This window comes from Lissotriton helveticus, chromosome 8 (genome assembly GCF_964261635.1).
Source record: "Lissotriton helveticus chromosome 8, aLisHel1.1, whole genome shotgun sequence".
In the NCBI taxonomy this organism is placed as follows: domain Eukaryota; kingdom Metazoa; phylum Chordata; class Amphibia; order Caudata; family Salamandridae; genus Lissotriton; species Lissotriton helveticus.
Window position 1 is genome coordinate 1,232,582,674 of NC_136069.1, and position 15,931 is coordinate 1,232,598,604.

Sequence of the window (15,931 nt, forward strand, 5' to 3'; positions counted from 1 at the left end):
CTTCACAAAAGATGTGTTAATAAATTCTGAGTTCAGGGACGCCAAACTCCATCTCTCCATATTATGCCCAAGGGAAGATATGCTGGAAACATGTGACAAAGCATTCCGCAATCTGTCCTATGGGCCAGATGGCCTTGCAAAGGTGAAAAAATGAATTTGGCAGTTTTTCACTGTCAGGACACTTTACACACCTCAGTAGATGTCCTACCTTTTTGCATAAACTGCACCCTGCCCAGGGGGGTACCTTGGGCCTACTGTAAGGGTGTCTGATGTGCATAAAAAAGGGAAAGGGTAATGCCTGGCAAGTGGGTGCACTTGTTAGGACAATAAGACGGTTAAAAAACTGCACGCAGGCACTGCAGTGGCAGGCCTGAGATCTCTTTTTAGGGTTCCTTGTGGGGGTAGCACAATTAGTGCTGCAGTCCCACTAGTAGCACTTGCATTACCAGCCCTGGCACACATAGTGCACTTTACTAGGGACTTTACTAGTAAGACAAACATACCAATTATGGACAACCAATTACCATAATACGTTATACAGGTAGCACTTGCACTTTGACACTGATCAGCAGTGGCAAAGTGCCCAAATCATCTATGTCGGCAGCACAATGTCAGAAAAAGGTCTAGGAGGAAGGCACAATGTTTAAGGAACTTTAGCCAAAAAGGGCCGAGTCCAACAAGCTTCATATAATCAAATGTATGGGAGGCACTGCGTTACATTGAATGACATGAAACCTGTAGGATACTGTGCGCAAGTGCTCGTGAAAGATTGTGACAGCGCAAGTGACACAGGAGGAAGTATGTACAGCAATAGGAAGGGGCGCAACAAAGAGCAAGTGAAAGTAAAATTTACATAGTTGGGATACCCAAACAATAAATGGAAAAGAATACAAAATAATCAAGTGGGGTATCCTTGAGGGGAGCGCCGAGAGTTCTTCTGTTAAAGTTGACGGCGTTTCGGCCTGTTGAGGTATTTAAGCCATCATCAGGACCAGGTTACTTTTACTTATATGGCAGTGGCGAGAGAGAGCACTGTCAAAAATCTGGTTGGGGTACTGTCAATAATCCAGGCGGGGCACGGTACCAAGGCAATTGAGATGGGACCTGCGGAGGTTCCGTTGGAAGGGACATGATTAGAGGTCCTGAGAGGAAACAGAAATCGCTGTCAGTCACAATAACCCAAGGGCTGCTGGTAAGATTACTTGTCAAAGTCAGCTCGGAGCATAGCGAGGCACATCACAGGGCCGGCAGGAGTCAGGCACTTGCTCTTTGTTGCGCCCTTCCTATCGTGGTACATACTTTCTCACGTGTCACTTGCACTGTCATAATCATTAAACAAGTATTCTGCCTCCCACACCCCAACCCTTGGGTAGGGCTCTCTACTGTGAAATATAACTAGCTGTGATGTGTAAATGGAGCCCTTTGCTGGTGTAAATGTAGGTCTAGGGTCATAAGTTGCACTTCGAATTAGACACTCTGACTTAATCAATAATGAAAGACACATTTCATATTTGAATTTGAATAAGATAGAGTGCACTTGGAGGTCTCTTGGCACTGTCACTAAATTGGTACAAAAATGCACACCTCCATGAATACTATGTTCCTCTTGCAAATCTTAAAATGAGTATCTCATACTCCATACTATCCCAAAATGCTTTACAAAACAGTATATTCTTGCACATTTATAATAATAATCTAAAGATTAACCGACTATCCACTGTCCATCAAATGAGTGAAGGACATTACGTTGGCCACCCTAACTGGCTGGCATCCACCATATCTAGAGATCTCTACCAGAGAAATCTCTGTGCATTCACAGGAACCACAGCAGATCCTGTGAAGTGACCGACAGTTTGGTATTTCAGGCAGTCTCCCACCAAACTTTGTAAAGCTATTTCAATTTGAGTCTGGATCTAGACTTTTTTACTTGAAATAACACCAACTAATGTGGATTCCAGTGCTTTATCGTGTAACTCTCAATGAAGGAATAATATGCTAAGAGTGATTTAGCTGATTTTAGTTCACTAATGCATAATATTAAAATAAGATATATATATACATAGCACTTGAAATTGTATCTGTAATTGCTGGATAGTTGGAATCACAAATAGATTCTCCTTCACTTTGAGGGTTCTTACTGTAACAGTGAAAATCAAAGCACTGCTCTGAGGATTTTTACCACTGGATTCGTTGCAATATGATTATTTTCTTATAATTCCCCTCCCCCATCTTACTCTTGTCCTGTCCTCATTTCTCTTATTTATTTGTGTGCACTTATCTGCATAGACAGTAGAAGTTGTGAGCCCTGGGCAATTGTCTAATTTGTCCATGCCTTGAAATGTCTCCGGAATATGACGAAATAGGTGAAGCAGTTTTGTTAAAATGCCATTTTCCTGTAATCCAATAACACACAGTAAAAGGTGGCTTTGGTCTAGAAGCTGTTTATTTTTATAGTCTGGATGATTCGTAGTTGAAAGCATATGCATCCTTCAACTTAGCTGTAATTCTCATTCCTAAATATTTTATTGAATTCACTCCATAAAATGTGTAATGACAGGGTAATATCAGGTATACTCCATTCCATAATTTCTGTCTTGCATGTGGTCACAATGTAACCCAACAGTGATCAAAAATCTTTCAACAGGTTTTTAAAAACAAACTTATTGCCCCAATCTCTGATGACAAGACCAGCATGTTTTCCACATTTAGTTTGATCTTATGGGTAACTTGAGCTATGCAGTTCCCTGGGATTGACTTTGATGATGCCTCTCATAGAATTGCTGCCATTAGCTCACAGGCCTTCAACTTGAATAGCATTTTCACAGTTTTAGAGGGGCTAGAGGGGCCATGAAGTTGACAGGTTCAGGACAGGGGGCAAGGTCCGAGCCTTTTGGTGTTTTACTTGTGGTGGGAATTCCCTTTAAAAAAAAAGACGCAGTGTGGTCCTGCGCAGCGGTCGAACAGCTGGTGAGCCAAATACGTGCCAAAGGCAAGCCATTCTGTGCCCATCCCCGTCTTGACTGCAGCCAGTGCCAGCCATGCCACATGTTTGGCAGCAGACTTGGAGCACCTGCTTCACTATTCAACCACTAAGCTTCTAAATATTAAGCTCCAGATGAAGTGTAAGTATTCTGCCCACCTCTTAATTACATGGGGACCTTATCCTGCCGTGTCTGCCAGGTTGTTCTCCCGTTTGAAGATACAGCTTCTGGCCGGAAGGGAGAGGTAAACTGTAGCCCAACCTGCCCAGGTAAGGTCATTTATATCAAACTAGCTCTAATCAACATTCAGTTGCTCAATAAACATGCTCTGCATTTCTGTAGACTTATGGAGGATGACCACCTGGATGTTTTCTTTATAACTGAAACATGGATGGGAGAGGACTCAGCCCTGAACATTCATTTGGCCTTTCCAGGGAATTACGTCTGTTCTGTATCCACCTAGATAGGGAAGGCAAAAGGAGAAGAGGTTAGCAATTGCTTACAAAGAGAACCATAAATGCTTCCCTTTTTTAGAGATTTTGAGAGGAGCGGACAATTTAGGTCTCTGTTTCTCTATTTTGCCGCAGACCTCCTTTTCTGGAGCCTTGCTATATCACCCACCAGAATATGCCAGGTAGTTCATTAAATCATTATTTGAGGCTTTGGCCCAAAAGATACTGTAATATTTCAATTCTACTTGGAGACATCAACCTATATGTCGATGAGCCTAATGATTCCCTAGCTGTATCACTCTGAGACTCTGGCTTCCCTTAATTTGTCCTTGGGCATCTCAGCACCGACCCATTCAGCAGGGTATATACTATATTTGATTTTCTCTATTATTGCATTATTGTTAGGGGATACTATGGCATTCACATGGGGCCTGATACACAGAACTAATCTGAGACAAAATCCTAAACTTACTACTTTTGGTATTCACAGAAGGCATTTAGTAGTAGTAAAGTTGGGATTTTTTCTTAAATCTGTCTTAAGTCAGTTTTAAGTCTGTCCTAAGTTTGTCTTAAGTTTGTCTTAAGTTTGTCTTAAGTGTGTCTTAAGTCTGTCTTAAGTCAAACTTAAGACAAAATCCTTACTTTACTGCTACTAAATGCCTTCTGTGAATACCAAAAGTAGTACGTTTAGGATTTTGCCTCAGATTAGTTCTGTGAATCGGCCCGATGGTCTGATAATTGTCTGATTCCTTTCTCCTGGCCTAACATAAGTAGACATATTCAGGAGCTTTGTGATGCAGTTTTTACTTTTCAAGTCTATAACAAAATTAGGCTCCCGGTTTAACTGATGTTCTTTGTACCTCTTTACCTAGCTTTGTGGGTGACTTAAATAAAGAGGCACTGGCAGTCAGTCATTGTCTGCAGTCAGTGGCCAATCAGCTCGCTTCGCTGAAATCCCTTTCCAAGCAAAGGCGAGCACTACCACACTGTGGTTTATGCTTTCTTTAGCAGAGGAGAAAAAGTATTGTAAAGAACTGGAAATAATTTGGCAGAGAAATTATGCATGGATGGATAAAATGAAATATAAGCATACTTTAAGGGAACATTATGTGGCCTTTAGGACAGAGCAGTGCAGAGTAGTTATTTCACTGATAAAATCTCTGAGGCCACTAATAAGCCATGGGAAATATTTAAAATCACCACTAACGTCCCATAGGCAAACGCTTCTGATCCTCCTATTAAAGCCTGCCCTGATCTGTGTAATAATTTGGCAGAGTTTTTTGAGAAAAAAAGGCATAAAAATTCAGATTAATCTTCAATCTTTCCCACTAATAGCTACAGCACATTTGAGATGCCATCAGTGATGCCACTGACCATGGCATGAGTGATGTAATATATGAGATCATAAGCAGTGCATTGCAGGGGCGTAAGTTATAGTTGGCCCTGATAACTATAACTACCCAGTTTCTTTGGCTTTGGACTAAGGGCATTTGAGCCTAACTGTAATGTCACTGTAACCTTCGGGTTTTTTCAGTCAATGTCTAAATGTTTAAATTCTATTTCCTAACTCTAATGTCCCTGTAACCTTTAGTTTTCTTAAGTCAATTTCCAAGGGTTTTTAATGTTTTTTCTTAACTTTAACATCCCTGTAACCATTTTTTTAAAGTGAATTTCTAAGGTTTTTATTTCTTTTTCCTAACTGTCACCAGCAACCTTTGACAGTGAGTGTGTGAGTCAGTGCATGAGTGTCTCAGTAGGTCTGTGAGTGGGTGTGAGAGTATCGTAGTGGGTCTGTCAGTGGTTGTGTGAGTGTCTGAGTTGATCTCGGAGTGGCTTCATAAGTGGCTCACTGGGTGTGTGAGTGTATGAATGAGTGTCTGAGTGAGTCTGTGAGTGGGTGCATGAGTGTCTGAGTGGCTGTCTGAGTGGGTGTGTGAGTGTCTGAGTGGGTCGCTGAGTGTCTGAGTGGGTCTGTAAGTGGGTGTCAGAGTGTCTGAGTGGGTTTGGGAGTGCCTCGGAAGTGTGTGTCCTTCTATGAGTGAGTGCACGAATGACTGAGTGGGTCTGTAATTGGGTGTGTGAGTCACTGAATGAGTCAGTGAGTTAATGTGTGAGTCTGTGAGTGAGTACACGAGCCTCTGAAGGGGTCTGTGAGTGAGTGTATGAGTCTCTGAGTAGGTTTGTGAATGAGTGTATTAGTCTCTGAGTGGGTCTGTAAGTAGGTGTGTGAGTCTCTTAGTGGGACTGTGAGAGGATGCCTGAGTGTCTAATTGTGTCTGTGAGTGAGTGTCTAAGTGGGTCTGTGAGTGAGTGCATGAATCTCTCAGTGGTTATGTGAATGAGTGCATAAGTCTCAGAGTAGGTCTGTGGGTGGATGCATGAGTCTGAGTGGGTCTGAGAGTAGATGTGTGTTAGGTTTTAAATTCCCTTTCTTATTGTGCATTTATACAATACTATGTAGGTTAGCATTATGTGGCTAAATAGACACCATTTGTATTAGCATTATGAAACCCACTGAGTTTTCCTTGTGGCATGTAAGCTCCGTTGGCTTGTGTGCCTCCATATTGTAATATGCAACTACTAGAAGTCTGTTTAGGCCGCATCCACACTAGGCCTCATTTTGCTTTTCGCTTGCCTCAGTAGAACTGTAAAACTGTACACTGTTATTATTTTCTCTCTGCTCTCCAAGGTTGAAGTCTGATTTGATAATGAATAGATGTTCTTTTCGTACATTCCTTTCTGTATGTGTAGTTCTGCTTCCACATTAGGAGACATTGAGGCCCAGCGCATTGGCCTTGAAGTACTGGCAGGTGTGAGCTCATCTCTCTGTACCTCCTTTGTTCATGCCCATATAAAGCCGGTACTTGTCCACAAGAGGCATGGCTGAAGTCCCCAGAAGGGTTTATCATGTAGTAGCAGACCTTGAGGAGTTAGTTCGGCTTGGCAACCATCTTAGGGTGAAGGCCTGACCTGGGGCTCCTCTCCAGAGCATATTTCAATAAAGTAAGTTGGTATTCTCTACTGTCTGACCGACTCTTCATTTGGGAAGGCATAGTAGGTGGTTGTGGAAATAACCCACGGGCCCCTAGAGTGGCCCCGTCCTTCATGTGTGAGTTTCTGAGTGGCTGCATGAGTGTCTAAGTGAGTCTGTGAGTGGGTGCATGAGAGCCTGAGTGGATCACTGAGTGGGGCATGAGTTTCTGAGTTGGTGTGTGGCTGGGTGCATGCGTGTCTCCTGCCCACTGGAACCAGAGTGTTTCCCAGCTCCTGCCAATCAAAAGCAAACAGCTATGTCCTGGGGGTGGGCACCTTGGGATACAGGAGCTGACCCTGGGTAGTGTCAGCCCCTAGAGCCATGTTTGGCTCCAGGAGGGTGGCCGAGTAGCCCCCATCCTTTAATTTTTATGGCCAGCCCCGGGAAGATGGTGGTCCCCGGAGCCCTATGTGGCCTGGGAGGGGGGGTTGGGCAGCCCTTCTATCACTATTTTTAATAATATTTTTCTCATGGGAGGTACTGGAATGCAGGGCCCGGGGATCTGCGGGTCCCACCCAATAGATGCTTTTTTGTCCCGGGGAGGTGGTGGTCCCCGGGGCTAGGGTGGTCCACGTGACCCCTCACCAATGTTTATTTAGCTCTGGGTGGTCACCAGGGCTTATAGAGCCTCAGGAGGAGGGCCCTGTGCCCCCTTCATGTTTTTTTATAAATCAAGCCCTGGGGAGTTGCCGGTCACTGGCGCTCTGAGAGCATTAGGAAGGGGACCCCATGCACCCCTCCTTCTTTTTACAATGCCCCCAGGTTCCAGCCCACCTGGGGGCTCTATACAAAAGAATCACAGGAGCTCAGGCTTATTTTTATTTCATGTGTGCTGCGGATTGGCGGCTCCATTGTATTTCCATGGCAAAAAATGTTACAAAACTAATTCTGCCCTGGTGGGGTCCCTCTAGAACCCCATCACCAGAGTTTAGGGGTCACGGTATTCCTAATATGCCAGCTTTTCTTTTTTTAAAATGTTATTTGTGGGACTCGGCTGAAGACGTGCGCCAAGATGTCTGCCAACACTTTCTGGTTGAAGTGCTGGCAGCCAATCAGATTTTAGCACGTGGACTGTCGGATCCTCTGAGATGTCCCTATATATACATTTATTTTATTATGTCAAAAACTACTTAACAGATTTACACCAAATAACTAAAGGGGTTCTTTTTGGACCAGGAGTTACCTTTCTGCCTTCAAGCAGTTCGGGCTGTAGTTCTGTCTAAAATCTCTATGGTAATCTCTATGAAAACGAACATAAGAAAAACACTTTTTTTTACCCCCCTTTATCTCGGCACCCACTTCACGGATATACATATATAGTCACACATTTAGGGCCAAGATTTGTGTATCTATTTATTTCCGTTATTCAACACAGCACTACAGGCCCTGGGGTTTTTCAACATATGCAGTATTTTAAAAATGATTTCAGTGATGATGGGACTTTTTTCGTATACTCACTGCCAATGAGTGTAGCAGATATCACACTAACATCAAACAACATTTAACACATTATGCATGTTACCTGCATCCCTTTTTTGCCCGCACCAAGAATGAAACTTATTGCTATGGATGTCAGTTCGCAAAACATCAAGAGTAAAAGAAGTGACATCATGCAGTGCTTCAACTACACGATATCACATCATTGAGTTAACCCCTTAACTTAACCATGGTCTCTCCTCTCACAGTCTCCTATTTGCTCTTATGGACCTACAGAGAGGGTTAGGAGTGGAAACACTAGAAACAGCCAGTGAAGTCTTACAACCCTCTTTACTCTTTCCTCATGTTGCTACTCTGATGACCAGGGAGACCTAGGATAGCATGAGCAGTACCAGGGATGCCAACGGGGAATCCAGAAGTAGCTCCTAGCTACCCCCCGGCGACACCTAATTGATACCCACTCCAACCCCTCCACATCTAACTGTGCTGGATGTTTGTAGGCTGCCTGAAAGTTTAAGAGGATAAAATACACATAGGGAACATCTGTTAAAGGAAGCACAACAGTGGAAATAAATAAGTTAGACATCAGGCTCTGCTGGGTGTGGATTTTAATCCATAAAGAGGAAATGATGATGAGACAGAATGTAATGGAGACGGCTCTACAGGAGGAGACAGATGTTATAAATGAATGGATATTGCAATGGGCGATTCAAATTAAAAGGGAAGGCCATTGATTACATGTCGGTGCTCGGTGGGGATGAGGCAGTTCAATGGGAGGGGGACAATGATAAAGCAGCAGGTGGAATAGCCTTGGCTCAGGCATGCCTCCAATGATAGATTACATCTCTTTTGGAGCAGAGCTCTGGTGTACTGCAAAACATTTAGCAGTCAACACAAGAATAGAATGTGATATCTTCCCTGCCACAAGTAACGCTGACTCATGCCCAGAATCGCAATGAGGATGGAAATGTAATGGGTAACGAAGAGCACGTCACGCGTAATGAAAGAAATTACATTAGAAGCAAGTCACGCGTAATGAAAGAAATTACATTAGAAATGAGGCGAATGTCAAGATATCATCATATTACAAAGAGAGCAGGACAAAGAAACCTATTGTGATATATTTCATAGAAAAAGTTGTCAGGAAATCCCAAAACGCTAAAGACATTTATATTTTACTCTTAACAGATATTGAAAGTGATGCTAAAGGGCAAAAAGAAGATAGATGGTGCATGATGAAACAAGTAACACATTGCATTGAACGTGGATTAAGAATATGAAAAAAATGTAAGCATTTAATAATGGGGAAAGCTTTTGTAAGCATAGTAAATCCAAGTTACAAAGCAGGGTGGCCAAAATCAGAAAGCTGATCTTGTATGTCTACTTCAACATTTGGAGGTGATTTCTGAATTTTCAGTACTTCACAAAAAATCTCAGCATTTTCATTAGAAATCAATGTCAGCCGCATATATAGAAATTGTACTCATGCTGTTTTTCCACTAAGTAGAAAGTTCACATAAGTAAATCATGCATAAGCGTGCATTTGTACATACAACATTGTTTTTTACTCCAGTGGGAAGTTACTCCCTTTCTATAGAGGCTTATTAAATATGGGAGTATTGTCTTACGTTTCCCAACAGGGATAGCCAAATACTACTGCCCTTAGCATGAATAGTTTTACATCTACTTCCAAAGCAGGACACTACAAGCAAAATGTTTATAAGCACCCACAAACTTGTGAGTTTGTTGACGTTCACTGCAATCCATAAGATACCTCCCTGTTAGACCCGTCTGCTTCTGAGAGTCCCCTCACCACTATGATTTCTTTTGTTCCCCTGTACCTCCCAAAATTTGTCGCTTTTTATTTGTCTACCAGGACTTTTATGTGTTGTTTCATGGGGTTAGATGTTCCTTGACGCCCAGTTGCTCACAAGGTTTGTGGCACCTATTTAGAAGGCGCCTGGCCCAAACCTGTGGCATTACAAGCTGGGGTTGTCAACCTGTGTAAATGAACTTAAAATGGTGGACACCCTTTTTCCTCATGTGAAGTGACTCCCATTGGAGCCTTCATGAACCCTGGCCTTTTGAGGTTTTGGCGCTCTTTGGTTGGCGCGCATTTCTGACAGGAATTCCTTTATTTTCCTCAGGTACACAAAATGGCTGCTCTAGAACCCCAGTACGGGGGCTGTGAGTGTCCTAAATACCCCTCAAGAGTGCCTTGTCATTGTCCCAGCCAGAGAAGGTTCTAGAACCTTCTGGCTCGTGCCAGTACCCCAGGGCACTGGCTATATAAGGCCCAGTCCCTGGCGGCCATTTTAGATGAGAGATGAGATGAGAAGATGATGAAGGATTAAGAGATTCCAGACTTGACACCAGATTGACACCTGCCCTGTTGACCCCTGAGGTGGCTGGTAGCACAGGCAGTAGAGCAGCAAAGGGTTGCTGGCGTTGTGTCTGACTGGCATTCCAGTCAGCTATGTGAGAAGTGATCTAGCGCCTACAGCGCCTGCCCAGCGATTACCTCATTGCCCCCAAAGACTGTGGCCAGATTCGTGTCCCTCTCCGCCCCCCGGGTGGTGAACTGTGATCGACTTATCGAGTCGCGAGGCGAGAGCAAGTTCGCCGCGACCGCGATCGCCAGCTGTGCCCCCTTCGCGTCAGGTGCCTCTAGAGGGAAGCTCGGACGTCTCCGAGCCCCACCAGCGTAGAGCGCTTCCTGCGCAGACAGAAGGTGAGGTGGTGCGCCGGGGCGGGGAAAGGCCGGCCTTCGTTGGGCGGGACTAGCGTCTCTGCCACTCCCCAGTGACCCGGGAGCTGTAGCTGTGGGCGGGAACCCCCCCTGTATGCGGAAGTCGGAGGGAGGTCCGTGGAGCCCCTGAGAGCCCCGTCGCTAACGAGAGGGGTGCTGTGCCCGACTGAATCGTATCTTGACTGCAGCCGATGTGAGGTGGGCCCGTTTCCTCATAGTGAATGCAGCGTTGTGAAGGAACTGTGAACCGGCATTTATTTGACTGTGCGCGAAGGTTGTGTGACCTCTCCGGCAGCCCGTTCGTCAGTCTAATGACTTTGAACTGGTGCCGCCTGTGCTCAAGTGGTGCTAAAGCCCGTAGGCGCGCATAGACTTCACCGGCAAAGCAGAGATCCTATCCCGGTGACCGCCGAGTGCAAATGATGTATTTACTGTGTTTCCTTGCCTTCTAGATATACGCGCATACGCCTTGAGTGATTATTAAAAAGTCCCAACCCTTATTTTGTGCTCAGAGAAGCCGGATACCTGGTCATTGAAAACAGCATAAACTGTAAGAGTTATCTTTCCCATTTGAAACGTATTGCAGATGTAATGATTCGAAAGTATTTAATTGGTGGCAGCGATACCAGAAGAAACATGTGGTTGTTTATGTAAATGAACCAATATTTATTCTGATATTTATTCTGATATTTATTGTGATATTCATTGTGATACTCTTTCCTGAAGTTATTCTATTTATTAATACTATTTATTACCAGAACTGTATGACCAAAAGAAATGTATATGTGCTTTCCCAGACAACCCTATTTACAACAAAGAACTTTTATATAAAGGAATTGTATTTTTCTACAGCAGTGGTGTGGTGTCCTTCTTTTTGGTGTGGATGTACAAGGAGTTATTATTGGGTCAGAGCCGGCTTAACACTACAGCCTTCACTTGCCTTGTCACTTGAGCCAAGCTACCCCCTTTGTGCTGGGCTTGCCCATCGCAGGTCCAACATAAAATTGGTGCTCAGCGGGTGGGAGTGCGAGCCGTGCTTGTTTTGAACCCCATAATAATTCAGTGTGCACCACAGGTACACACCCAGAGTTTTCTCCTAGCGGCCCTCAAATTCAACGTTTTGCTTTTTCCAAATTCTTTCCTGGAGGTGGGTGGAAGTGACCCTCAAAGTTTTTATCCTGGTCACCTACTTCGGGGTGGTGGTCCACACTTTTCACTGACAAGATGGAATTCGAAATGTCAGAGCTGTAGACCTATACTGTGGCACAGCTCAAGGATTTCTGTCAGGAGAGGGGATTGTTTGTCAGGCGAGGGGCCAAAAGAGAGGAGCTCCGTACTAGTCTGCGAGCATGGGTGGAAGCACACACGGAGGGAACGGTGGAGGAGGAGGAATCGGACAGAGGTACTGTCATTGATAGGACTGCGGAATGTCCCCCGGGGGTGGGTGAGATGTCAATCAGCCCCAAGGCAACCTCACGGGAGGGCAGCAGTGCGTCATCGAGAGGGTTGTCAGAAACCGAGTTAGCTGACAGGAGAGAGGAAAGACTGTTAAGGTGGGAAATAGCAAAAGGGAGGGGAGGAGGCTGGAACACAAGTTCAAGCTACGAGAGCTCGAATTCCAGGCCCCTAACATCACTCCGAAGGGTGTCGAGTCAAAGGAATTTGCCAGGGAGCCCAGGCCTCATTTACCCAAGGACGTAGTCGCCAGTTATACTGCTGGAGATGACATAGCCAAGTGGCTAGCAGCCTATGAGGTCTCCTTAAGAGCCCATGGGATCCATGAGAAGCATTGGGGTGGTGGATTATACCGGTACGTGCCTCCGACAGGTAGGGATGCCCTATTGGCCCTAGACCGGGAGGAACAGGTTAATTACCCCGCCATGAAGGTGGCGCTCATCAGGAAGTTTGGGTTGACCCCCGAGAAATACCGGCAAAGGTTTAGGGGCAGCCACAAGCTGAGCTCACAGAATTGGGTTGACTTCCTGGATTTTGCCAAGAAAGCCCTGGATGGGTGGGTCCAAGGTAATGAGGTGGAGGACTATCGAGGGTTGTACGACCTGATACTCAAGGAACATCTACTCGAGAAATGTCTTCCCGAGCTGAGGCAACACCTGGTAGACAGCAAACGTACTTGCCCCCGTAAGCTTGCTGAGGAGGCGGACATTTGGGCAAGTACCCGAGTGTCCACGAAGGGGACGGGAGGAGATTCTCAGAAGTCCGGACAGGGCGCTCCCCAGAAGAAAGAGGGGGGAGATAACAAGAAGCAGGAGTTCTCCAAAGGCCCCCAAAATACCTTTAAGGGGAAAAGTTTCTTCTCCACTTCTAAGGCTAACCCGCAGAAGAACCCTAATCCTGGCCAGAGTCAGCAGCCAAGGGTTATCCATTGCTATGAGTGCGGTGGTATTGGACATTATAAGGGAGACGTGAAATGCCCAAAGAGACCACCCCCTCCCACTGGAGGAAAGCCCCCGGGAGTCGCTAGTGTAGCGCTCGGGGAGGAGATGCCCTTAGTTAAGGGGGGGGAGTGGGCGGGTGTCACCTTAGTGTCTCTGGGTGATCGGGAGGTGGTTCCAAAGATCCAGGTGCCCTCAAATACTACCAAGTATGGGCAATGGGTCACCATCAATGGCCATAGAGGGGAAGCTCTGAGAGATACAGGAGCCAGTATGACTATGGTAAGGAGTCATCTGGTGTCCTCAGAGCAGGTGATTCCAGGCGTACTTCATCCAGCCACGATGGCTGACGGCAGAATGGGCCACTATCCTGTGGCCGAGGTTCCCTTTGAGTGGGGAGGGGTTGCAGGTTCACTTCGAGTTGCCGTAAGCCCCGCCGTGCCAGTCGATTGTCTGCTGGGCAATGATATGGAGCACAATGCTTGGAAGGAGGTGGAATACCGGACTCATACTGAGATGCTGGGTACACCTGATTGGGCCTGTATGAGTACCAGGTCTGCGGCTGCTCGGGAGGAGAAGTCGCGTGGGTTGGAGCCTGGAACAATGGCCCACCCAGCTGCTGATGAGGGAACATTTCGAGGACAGGAGGAGCCTGCCTCGATGTCCATGCCCCGTAAGATGGATAGGCCACCTGTAGAGGTGGACCCGGAGTCCGCGGAGGAGGACATGGTTCAGTTGGAGGACTTGCCTATCCCCGCTGAGTGGCGAGTGGAAGGAGGACCATCCAGGGAGGAACTGAGCAAGGGACAAAGGGAATGTCCCACCCTCGAGGGTCTGAGGCAACAGGCTGAAGCCCAGGCAGCAGGTAACGTGTCTGGGAACTATCGTGTTTACTGGGAGGATGGTCTCCTCTACAGTGAACCCAGGGCGCCAGTGCACGGATTGTCACGGGCCCTGGTAGTCCCACAGTGTTACCGAGCCTTCCTATTAGAGTTGGCTCATAAGATTCCCTTGGCAGGACACTTGGGTCAGGACAAGACCTTTGCCCGGCTTGTCCCCCACTTTTATTGGCCTCGAATGAGGGTGGCATCCGACACATACTGTCGGTCGTGCGTGTCATGCCCAGCCAGTGGGAAAACAGGGACGAAGCTGAAGGCTCCGCTGGAACCACTTCCCGTCGTTGGCACCCCCTTTGAAAGGGTGGGCATCGACATTGCTGGGCCCCTAGATCCACCTACATCATCCGGTCACAGGTTTATCCTGGTCCTGGTGGATCAGGCCACAAGGTATCCAGAGGCAATTCCTCTGAGAACCATTACTGCACCAGTAGTGCCAAGGCCCTGATGGGGATCTTTACCTGAGTGGGATTCCCAAAGGAAGTTGTGTCCGACAGGGGGACCAACTTCCTGTCAGCATATATGCGGGCCATGTGGAAGGAGTGTGGAGTGACTTACAGGTTCACCACTCCTTATCACCCACAGTCCAATGGTCTTGTGGAAAGGTTCAACCAAACCTTGAAGGGTATGATCAGAAGTCTACCCGAAAGCCTGCCGAGGAAATGGGACGTCCTCCTACCCTGTTTGCCCTTTTCCTACAGGAAAGTGCCGCAAAAGGGAGTGGGCTTCAGCCCCTTCGAGCTTTTGTACGGGCACCCTGTACGTGGACCTCTCAGCCTGGTGAGGGACTCCTGGGTAAGGTCTCCCCGGAAAGTTCCCCAGGATGTGGTGAGCTTCATGCTGGCCTTCCGAAGCCAAATGGCTAAGTTGTGGAAGCAAGCTTCTGACAACTTGGAAGCCAGTCAGGCAGTTATGAAAGCGTGGTATGACCACAACGCTCACCCAGTGGAGTTGGAGCCTGGCCAGAAGGTGTGGGTGATGGAGCCTGGAGAGCTGAGTGCCCTCCAGGATCGTTGGACAGGCCCCTACGAGGTATTGGAGAAGAAGGGCAAGTCTACCTATCTGGTGGACGTAAAGACCCCTCGGCATCCGCATCGGGTGTTACATGCCAATCGCCTCAAGCCCCACTACGAGAAGCCCGAAGTCATGTTGGTTATGGTGACTGACGGATCGGAGGAAGAGGACACGGAGCCTCTCCCCGACCTTTTTGCGTCTCAAGAAAAGGATGGGTCAGTGACGGAGTGAAACTCTCGCCAACCCTGACTCCTGAGCAGCAGGAGGAATGTTGCCAGGTCTTGGGGTCATTCGCTCCTCTGTTCTCCCTTGTCCCGGGTAAGACCCACTTGTGTACCCATGACGTGGACACAGGGACCAGCCCACCTGTGAAGTCAAAGTCTTACCGGCTGTCTGACAAGGTGAAGGCCAGTATCCAAAGCGAAGTAGCTAAGATGCTGGAGCTAGGAGTCATCGAACCTTCAAGTAGCCCTTGGTCTAGCCCGGTGGTGTTAGTTCCTAAAGCTGCCCCACCTGGTACCACACCAGAATTGAGATTCTGTGTGGACTACCGAGGTCTAAATTCGGTAACCAAAACGGATGCTCATCCGATCCCTCGGGCGGATGAATTGATTGACCGGTTGGGAGCTGCCCAATATCTCAGTACCATTGACCTCACTGCAGGGTACTGGCAGATTCCCATGTCTAATGGAGCCAAGGAAAGGTCAGCCTTCTCCACACCTGATGGACACTACCAGTTTTGCGTCATGCCCTTTGGGCTCAAGAACGCTCCTGCCACTTTTCAGCGGCTGGTGAACACGATCCTCACCGGGATGGAGTAATTCTCTGCTGCTTACTTGGATGACGTAGCTGTCTTCAGTAGCAGCTGGGAGGATCACTTGCAGCACTTGCAAGCCGTTCTCCAAACCCTGGAACGGGCTGGCTTGACGATCAAGGCCAGCAAATGTCAGATTGGACAGGGGTCGGTAGTGTACT